Source organism: Hippocampus comes, unplaced genomic scaffold (genome assembly GCF_001891065.2).
Source record: "Hippocampus comes isolate QL1 unplaced genomic scaffold, H_comes_QL1_v1.1 scaffold410, whole genome shotgun sequence".
Classification (NCBI taxonomy): Eukaryota; Metazoa; Chordata; class Actinopteri; order Syngnathiformes; family Syngnathidae; genus Hippocampus; species Hippocampus comes.
In genome coordinates this window covers 49,324-58,516 of record NW_017805042.1, presented here as the reverse complement: position 1 = coordinate 58,516, position 9,193 = coordinate 49,324, and the positions used below count along the sequence as shown (strand labels likewise).

The 9,193-nt window shown below is 44.8% G+C and overlaps 1 long non-coding RNA gene across 1 annotated transcript; it reads left to right on the top strand.

Annotated features, from left to right (window-relative positions):
- The first annotated feature begins 1,732 nt into the window (after nt 1-1,732).
- Nucleotides 1,733-4,894, top strand: LOC109512590 (uncharacterized). Its single transcript, XR_002167558.1, has 3 exons — nt 1,733-1,743; nt 2,678-2,683; nt 4,530-4,894. It is a non-coding gene; the product is annotated as an uncharacterized LOC109512590 (long non-coding RNA).
- Nucleotides 4,895-9,193: the final 4,299 nt, after the last annotated feature.

Sequence of the window (9,193 nt, the reverse complement as noted above, 5' to 3'; positions counted from 1 at the left end):
TCACATTTTGTCTGTGTCTGCATTTCTGGGATCCTAAACATTATTTGGTTTGTTTCGAACCTGACAACGCCAAACTTTATCAAAAGTTTGACAATACTGTATTGATAACCATTAACTAGGTGTTTTTTTTCCCCTCCTCCCGACCTTGATCATGCATAATGGGCACTGTACAGCCTCGTAACTTGTGACTCTTCTTGACAAGGTCATTATGCTGCAAACTAACACATTCATTCAAACAGAACAGGAACAGTAGCTTATCAGGCAGTCTGACATCACAGATCTAATTCAAAATAATGGAGAATCTGAAGATAAATGGGGCATTCTTATTAAGACCTTGCCGCATTCTATCTTTTTTCGCTCTTGTTCATGAGAACAGTAGTCTTAATTTCTCTTGGGAGCCACAAGCTGATGCTGTCTTCGCTGTGTTTACTAATCTTCCCCCGACACAAATTTCTCAGCTGCACCGAGTAATACGGGTGGAATGTAAATAGCCTTATCTCATAAAGTCTAGTTATCCCTCGCCACCTTGGTTGTCCGCTGTGATACATGGTTAAAAGTCAACATGGGGGGATTAAGTTAGAAAAAGCCAAGCAAGAGTATCAGACTTCCTCTGTCAGGGATCAGCAGGAGAGCTACACGATTTAAATTATGCCAAAACGACAAACAAATGTCACGTGACTCGACAAAATGCCACAGACCCAATCACCGACGAGTTGACGAGCTGAAAAAAAAAAACTCAAGGTGCTTCTTCAGTACTGACACAACGTTGATGCACATAGTAGTGCTTGTCTTGCAAATTTTAGTACCCGACTAATTCAACCTGCGCTCGTCTGCTCCAGGGAGGGCCCTCAATAGCTGTAAATGGCATGAGACTGAGTTTTAATTAAACCCAAAGGGAGAAGTGTTAATTAGCCCATCGCCTGCTGTGAATGGGCTGCTAGCTGCAGGCAGATTCACACTTCATTGCTAAGGACCAAAAAAAAAAATGTAAATTAACGTAGGTGCATTTTAAGAATCTTGGGTTATATTTTGAATTTGTCATGCTCAAAATTGAATTCTATGTTGACATATGTACAAGGATGTCGGTATTGAAACAGGACTTTCGCAGATTCAGGACATTCTCAACCACTGTTGTGCAATCCAGGTAAAGCCTTCTCAGAAGATGGAAAAATCTTTGTCGACAAGGATTATTTCTTTTTAAACTGTGACCCTGCCTTGACTTAGCCATTCTTTTCATCCATTTTCATCCACTGCAACGCAGTAACTACCCGATGTTAGGCGGTTCAGAAAGACGATGTTAAAGTTCTTCATTTTCTTGCCATGCGCAGTGAACAAGGAAATGCATAGTTCCATTTCATTTGTATTCCGGTACCAGAAACTGATGGGCTGGTCGTTCTGGAAGAGGGAAGTTGATCTCTTCAACAAACAGCTGGAAGCTCACTTCCACCCCTGATATTTCTGCTGGGAATCTAAAATAACATGTTTCTCTTTGTTCGTTTCCAGTAGGAATTTGTTGATGCAAGGATGGTGAAGAGCCTTATAAACTATGCATGTCATCTCCCTCTGGCAAACACCAGCGGAGAGGATGATGGCAGGAAAATGTTGGTTTCCATTAGTCTTAAGGCTGGTTAACATAAAGTTGTCCTTGGGCTTTGTCAGGAAAAAAAAAAAAGACAAAAGTGGGGTGACTGCTTCATTAAAGCTGATGCATAACGGAAGCTGCACGATAAAGGAAAATGTATTGTTCTTCCAATTTATAGCAGAAACCGTCATCATAGTTAAGTTGGTCTTTTAGCCTAACCACAAAATCATCAGTTGCGAAGCAGGGAATCATACAAATTCACAGAACTCTTCCAAAAATGATTATTTGGGACCTCCCTGTGTGTCTTTCTACAATTAAATGTGGTTGCACACGTGTGCACGCCCTCTTATGAGTGGGGATATGGCTCTGGTCACAATTAACCAGTCCCATTCAAACCCATGTTAAATGGAAGTCAGTGTGTCTGATTTACCTGCGCAATATTCACCCATTTTAACGCTTTCATGCACCAAAAATGATGATCTGTACATCCTGATAACATGGTAAGCTGCCCACAGTAGTAACCGCTGTCCCTGAAAGGGTTAATAGACTTTTCCTGACGTATTTTTCTCTCGAGCAGAAACTGAAGATTTGGTGCTCAAACTGTTTGCTATTTTGAGCTGCACTTAATTTCTTGTAACTGGCCGAAGGCCCCACGTTCCAACTATGAAAAAAAAATAAATACAAATCAGCCCCATAACTTTATGTCACCACCACAATGCTTGATTATAGGTGTGGTGTTGTTTTGGTTGTGTTGTGCGCTCCAAAAAACACCTTTTCCAATTATGGCCAAAAAGCTCAACTTTGGTTTCGAATTTTAACAAAAACACAATTGGACTATCACAAACACAAATGCGAAAATGTGTTCCGGTCCGACGAAACCGAGGTTGAACTTTTTGTCCATGATTTCAAAAGACATGTTTGACACATAAGCCCTGTTCACACGGCAAGATTTACTCCGACGCTGCACCGAAGTATTTTGATGCGATATATTTTACACCGCAACAAATTTCGTGGAGCGTTCACACGTACAAGCCGCTGAGCGACGCTGCACCGACGTAGTGCCGAAGTAACTCCACTTGCGGTCACACGGGGCAGTATTTTGTTTCGCAGTAAAACATGCGCATGCGTAAAGAAAGAAGAAGGCGGGGAAAGGAAGTACCATTTCCCCTCCTTCGATTGTAACAAAAATGGCTTCTTCTCCGGAGAAATCAACGATGTGGTCGATTATCAGACGCCGCAGGAGAGCGAGAAAAGAAAGATTGCTGAAATACACAAGAGAACGAAAACAACGTATCCTTCGATTTCTTCAGCAACAAGTGGACGACTTCGTGGCGTAAGTACCCGTATGGACTCTTCCAGCGCGTAGCGAGGCCACTCCCCGGCAAGCGAGCATTTGCTCTGGAGCAAATTTACGCCAGTTGCGTTCACACGCGCACATTTGCTTCGGTGCTGCTTCGCAAACGAGCATTTGCTTCGGAGCAAATTTTTAAACCACCTCCCTGAGGTGGATCAAATTTAATGCGCACTAGGCTGTTGAGCGGCGCTACGTCGAAGTAAATTTGCACGTGTGAACGCTCCACTGGCTTAGAGTCGGTGCAGCGTCGGAGTAAATCTTGTCGTGTGAACGGGGCTTATGTTGTATGGCTCTCACTGAAATACATTTCCAAATATTTTGCTTCCATGGCTCCCTAAGTCAAAAGGTTCCCGACCCCTGCTCAAAATTGTCTCGAGGTGTGACTGTGAGCGCGAATGGCTGTTTGTCTATGTGTGCCCTGCGATTGGCTGGCAACTAGTTCCCATGTGGGTGAAGCGGATCGGAAAATGGATGGATGAATTTGACAAGAAACTTGTACTTGATATATACACACACACACTGCGTAAAAGAAAGACAGCATATGAAGGCTGCTCAGAAAGAGTATGAAACAAGTGAGACGAACAGCATGACCCAACCTAATCTGTGAAGAATTCTTGGCTCCATCCTGCGAATGGCGTCCAGCAGTTGACGTTTTCCCTTGTGGTCCTCTTTTTCTTTACAAAGTTCCTCCTCGAATTCTGACGTCCTTCATGTGCACATGGTGCGAAAATTGCAACAACTCTTTCCGCTTACCATCTCCGTGCAGCCATGTGTTGAGCACGAGGGCCTCTTTGTTAGCGGCTAGCAAGCTAGAGAAACACCAATGTCCACCGAGATGACTTTAATCGGACACGAAGCTTCAAAGAAAGATATTTTAGTCCAGCGAGATGATTGTGGACGCCCCGGGTGGAGGTTTGAGCACGTTGAAGACAAATTCAGGAGAATTTCGTCAAAGGTTGTCTGTCCCTCAACGCGGCCCAGTTCCGTACAGCTATCAAGCCACCAATTGTTAATACTCTGCATGACGGAAATCTGCCGACAGCTAGCCCGGTTGACCACCTTCAAAATAAAAGATTTGCCAACCGGCAGCTGTTTGGATTGAAAATAATGCTGGAAAATAATTTCTTGGCGGTAAGGCAACGACGAGCTCTGAAGTTGCGACGGAAAATTAAGTCAATGTTAACTCTCCCTCAATGACAAAAATTTCACCTAATTAAAAAAATAGAAAAATAAATTCATGATATTTTTTTTCCTGCAACCAGACGAGGTCTAAGGCAAGGGTAGATTCGTAGATCCGGTTCCTCGAGAGCCACATCCTACCTGTTTGAGGTGCTTCCCTTCTCCAACACACCTGATTCAATTGTTTTGGCCTCGACAGAGCTTGCTGATGAGCTCATCACTTGAATCACATTTCAAAACCATGCATGGCAGGCTGATTGAACACTCTAAAATTGTCCCTCGCTGCAAGTGTGAGCATGGATGGTTGTTCGTCTCTGTCTGCCTGTCACCCAGTTCAGGGTGTACTCCACCTACTGCCCGACGGAAGCTAGTGCCCGACCATCACCCCCTCCTTCTCGGCCATTGACTGATAAGCCAGGACTGTCTCCATGAGAAGACCTTGACGAAGCAGCTGCGGCGTGACACGCACACACAACCAGACAATCACACGCGCATGCATACACACCCTTATATAAGCGCCTTCATCGTTCCGGATTTCTTCTTTCCCTGCGACGTGAACTGATCTGCGGAGCGCTTGATCACTGAGCAGCTGGTCGGACGGGCCGCATCGCCCCCCCCCCCCCTTCCCATGCATCCGCCCCCTCATTACATGTTATGTCTTGTGACTTGTTGTAACTGTCATACGCCCTTTTACGTGCTGGGGTACTTTTTTTCTCCGAGACACTAATTATCCTTAGAAGAAGATAGTTCGAGCATGTTTTTTTTCCCCTCCTCCTCCCTAGTGGTTTCCTTCTGAACTAAGATCTCGGGGCGCTTCACATAGCGAGTACCGACAGGCCCTTTGCACTGTATTCAGATTCAGATTCAGAAAACTTTGTTTATCCCCGTGGGGCAATTAGAGTTGTGCGAGAGCGGCTTATTGTAGAGACAGTAAGAGCAAGGAAAGACATATCCCATGTTCGTCATTGTTTTCATGTTTCTTGTGCAGAGCGTGCCTGTTAAGTGAAATCTCGTTGCACAAACGTGGAATGACAATAAAGGCAATTCATTCATCATTCATCAAACACTCACCAGGAAGTGGTCATAATGGAACAGGGTTAAATGCTGTGCTTCTTTCAGTGTTAAATGGGATCGAGAATACAATGTAGCCATGCAAGATAAATGTCAAGTACAGTTAAAACTCGGTTTTCGAACATCTCGGTTTTTGACCAAAAATTTAGAGTATTTTATGCCTCAGATGATGAACAAATGTTGGTTCTCGAACGAACTGAGTACACTTGAATGCACCATTTGACTCCTCTCGCCTTACTTACACGAGGAAGTGACGCTTCCTCGTGTTGCTTTCCATTGTGAGCAGACGTGTTCAGGAAACGTTTTTATTTTAAAAAGAGCGTGGTTTCGGTTTTCGAACAATTTCGGTTTTCAAACAGCCTTCTGGAACGGATTATGGACGAAAACCGAGGTTTGACTGTAGTTGACAAAAACGTCATGTTGGTGTGCAGCAGCTCATTTTTTATTTTTATTTTTTTTCTACCACTCTTTCAGCATGCATAGCTTGCCCCATGCACTGATCAAGGCTGCCAGCTGTCTTATCAACCCAATGTCTATCCATCCATTGTCGAACAGAATCATTCGAGTCAGCGTGGAGAGCATTTTTTCTGACTTTTTTTTCTTTGCTACCCTTGGTAAACACCACCGAGGGCGTGGTTCAAAAATGCCACTGATGACCTTCAAATATGCGGCCATTCGAAATGAACAAAGCCAATTTCAAATTGTCCACATGTCGATAAAGCTGGAAGATCCTGCTCTCGTGTTGAACTAAATTTAGAAATCCAGCCCATGTACGCACACATGACTTGACTAGAGATCTCAAATTTCTTGTGACTCAGACCAACATGAACTTGTACGTTTGACAACATGATTGGGAGTTCAAAGCGTCAACTTTTATCATCAAACTTCATAATGAGGGGAAGGCACATCACAACTCAATGACAGCAAAGTTATTGAACGAATTTACATGATTTCAGGACACAAGACCATAATTTCTCCCATGAGCAGCCGGGATGGTTCTTCTCAGTTTTTCGAGAGAACTGCACATCTTACACCGCAAAAACTCGAAGATAAAACACACACGATGCCATGAATCGTGCCAAAGGCCGCGCTTATCTACACACATGCAAAGATGAGGAAAGCAAACGTTCTCATCGCAGACACAACTCTACAAACTAAAATATTCACCTCACTATCACTCTCAACCAGGCTAACTATCTCCAAACATTTAATCTCGTCATCTGCAAAACCACGAAACCTCCGATACACCATCAATTTACGGTCAAATAAGCCATCATCTTTTTCTGAATTGCTTCAAAATAAGACTCCCTTCCAACAGGAAGCTCACAAAGAAAGGTTCAATATCCTGACAATTAGGCAAATAAGCCCATAGTCTTTTACAGTCCCGATGTAATCCTGCAGGTACACTATTTTATGTGTGTTTAGCTGGCCAGCAACATCACGTTATATTATCCACATATTAAGATGTCTTATATTGAAAGGACATTAGCTTCCAGTCCATACACGTTAATTTCTTATCAGGAACCTTCTCATCCGTGGTCCAACCTTTTTTACTGATTTTTATCCCCATTTTGCCACTCAAAATTCCCTGTTTGGATGAGGTCGTGAGCCTCCACTCACAGTTACACATCCACTCTTTCAACTGTTCTCTCTCACTCTCTTGTTCTCTCTCAGGCAAACGTCCCACGCACACATCACATGCATTCTTGACTTGTTCACCCAGTAACACTCGTACATAATGGTTTTGTATTTGCCGCATATCAAACCATTCACTTTCCCGATCAAACTCTCCCCCTACATTTTGTTTTAAATCGAAGTGTTCAAACCTCTTTATTGTCTTTGTTCTCAAAAGTACTCGAAAGAACAACTCAATCAAAAGTACTTGAACCTTACTTTAGCAGGGATTGAGTGCTTGCTCAATCCCTTTCGTCCTTCAAAAATACTCGTTACAATTTCAAGAAAAAGTACACAAACAGGACCATGACAGTACCCCTCCCTCAAGGGACTGATCCCAGATGTCCCAAAACAGTCACCAAATGGCTGGGCTTGGCCTTACCAAGACGGGGCTCCACCAGACCGGGAACATGGGACAGTCTGACGTGGACGTGGCACGGCTCATCCTGGACACGGATGGGGCTAGGCCTCCCGTGGATGTGGCTTGAAGAGACGAGACGAAAAACATGGGACAGTCACATGACCTGCGCTGCGTGAAGTGGAAAGGGTGTCAGCCGGCAACGTGCTCCGCTATGTAATCCTGCAGGTACACTATTTTATGTGTGTTTAGCTGGCCAGCAACATCATATTATATTACCCACATATTTAGATGTCTTATATTGAAAGGACATTCGCTCTTTACGAACTTCCAGTCCATACACGTTAATTTCTTATCAGGATCCTTCTCATCCGCGGTCCGACCTTTTTTACTGATTTGTATCCCCATTTTGCCACTCAAAATTTCCTGTTCGGATGAGGTTGCGAGCCTCCACTCACAGTTACACATCCACTCTTTCAACTGTTCTCTCTCACTCTCTTGTTCTCTTTCAGGCAAACGTCCCACGCACACATCACATGCATTCTTGACTTGGTCACCCAGTCACGCTTGTACATAATGGTTTGGGATTTGCCGCAAATCGAACCATTCGCTTTCTCGATCAAACTGTCCCGACATTTTGTTTTAAATCGAAGTGTTCAGATTTCTTCATTCTCAAAAGTACTCGATATGACAACTCAATCAAAAATACTTGAACCTTAATTTCGCAGAAGCGCTCGATCCCTTTAATCCTTCAAAAGTACTCCTTACAATTCCAACAAAAGTACACAAACAGAACCATGACAGTACCCCTCCCTCAAGGGACTGATCCCAGAAGTTCCAAAACAGTCACCAAATGGCTGGGCTTGGCCTTTCTCAGACGGGGCTCGACCAGACTGGGAACATGGGACAGCCTGACATGGACGTGGCACTGCTCAACATGGACGCAGATAGGGCTCGGCCTCCCGTGGATGTGGCTTGACGAGACGAGATGAAAAACATGGGGCAGCCGCATGACCTGCGCTGCGTGAAGTGGAAAGGGAGTCAGCCGGCAACGTGCTCCACCAGGCACAGGGTGGAACTGGGACCAGTCCTTTATGCCTGCGGGGTCCAGTAGTGGGTCAAGTCATTCTGTCACGAAACGTGGTGGTGGACACCAAAAAGCAGGCAGGAGGGAGGAGCAGGGGGAACTTGACAAATTGTATTCATGAAATACAGAGAGAACTAAATCTCAAACAAGTCATAAGAACAAAATAAATCCAAAGTATCAAACAAAAACTATAGCTGCAGCTAAAAACTAACAGTGACCAAAACATGACAGAACAAACAATAACAGGAACAATGACCTAACACCAAGAGGTCATGCCGGGAGGCCTTTTATACAACTAATGACATCATGATCAACAGGTGTGCAGCTGCAGGCGGAGCCCTTACAGTGCCACCTGTTGGTCAAAAACACAACCACGACGGAACAATGGTGAAACCTTACCTGCCGAGGTCAGCAACTGCGGCAACGACTTTGAAGACGACTGCGCCGACGTTTCCAGGATGAACGTGAGCCCAATTCATGAACCCACACCTCCACGAGCACGGACAGCCAGCAAACGAAGCAGCAAATATCTGGAAGACATGGAGCTCTCCTTGCAGGGCAAGAGGCCCGATGCACAGAGGACCTAGTTCCGCTCACATGAAAACCTCCTCATTCATGTCGCCAAAGACCACAAGCCAGGTACTTTCCCCAAAGCACTGTCCATCGAGAGCCTGACACCTGACTTCACTGTCTCACGTCCATCCAAAAGCAAGAACCTGGATGACAACTGGTCTTGCCGTCCACTGTCTAAGCCCCCGTGCCGGAAAGCTCAGAGGGGCAGCCGGGTGAGCGCATACGACAATGTCCTCGTTCCCACCTATAAGCCAGCACGGGAGACATTCTCGACTTGGAAAAAGAGGACAACCTGTTCCCGCACTTGGATGACAT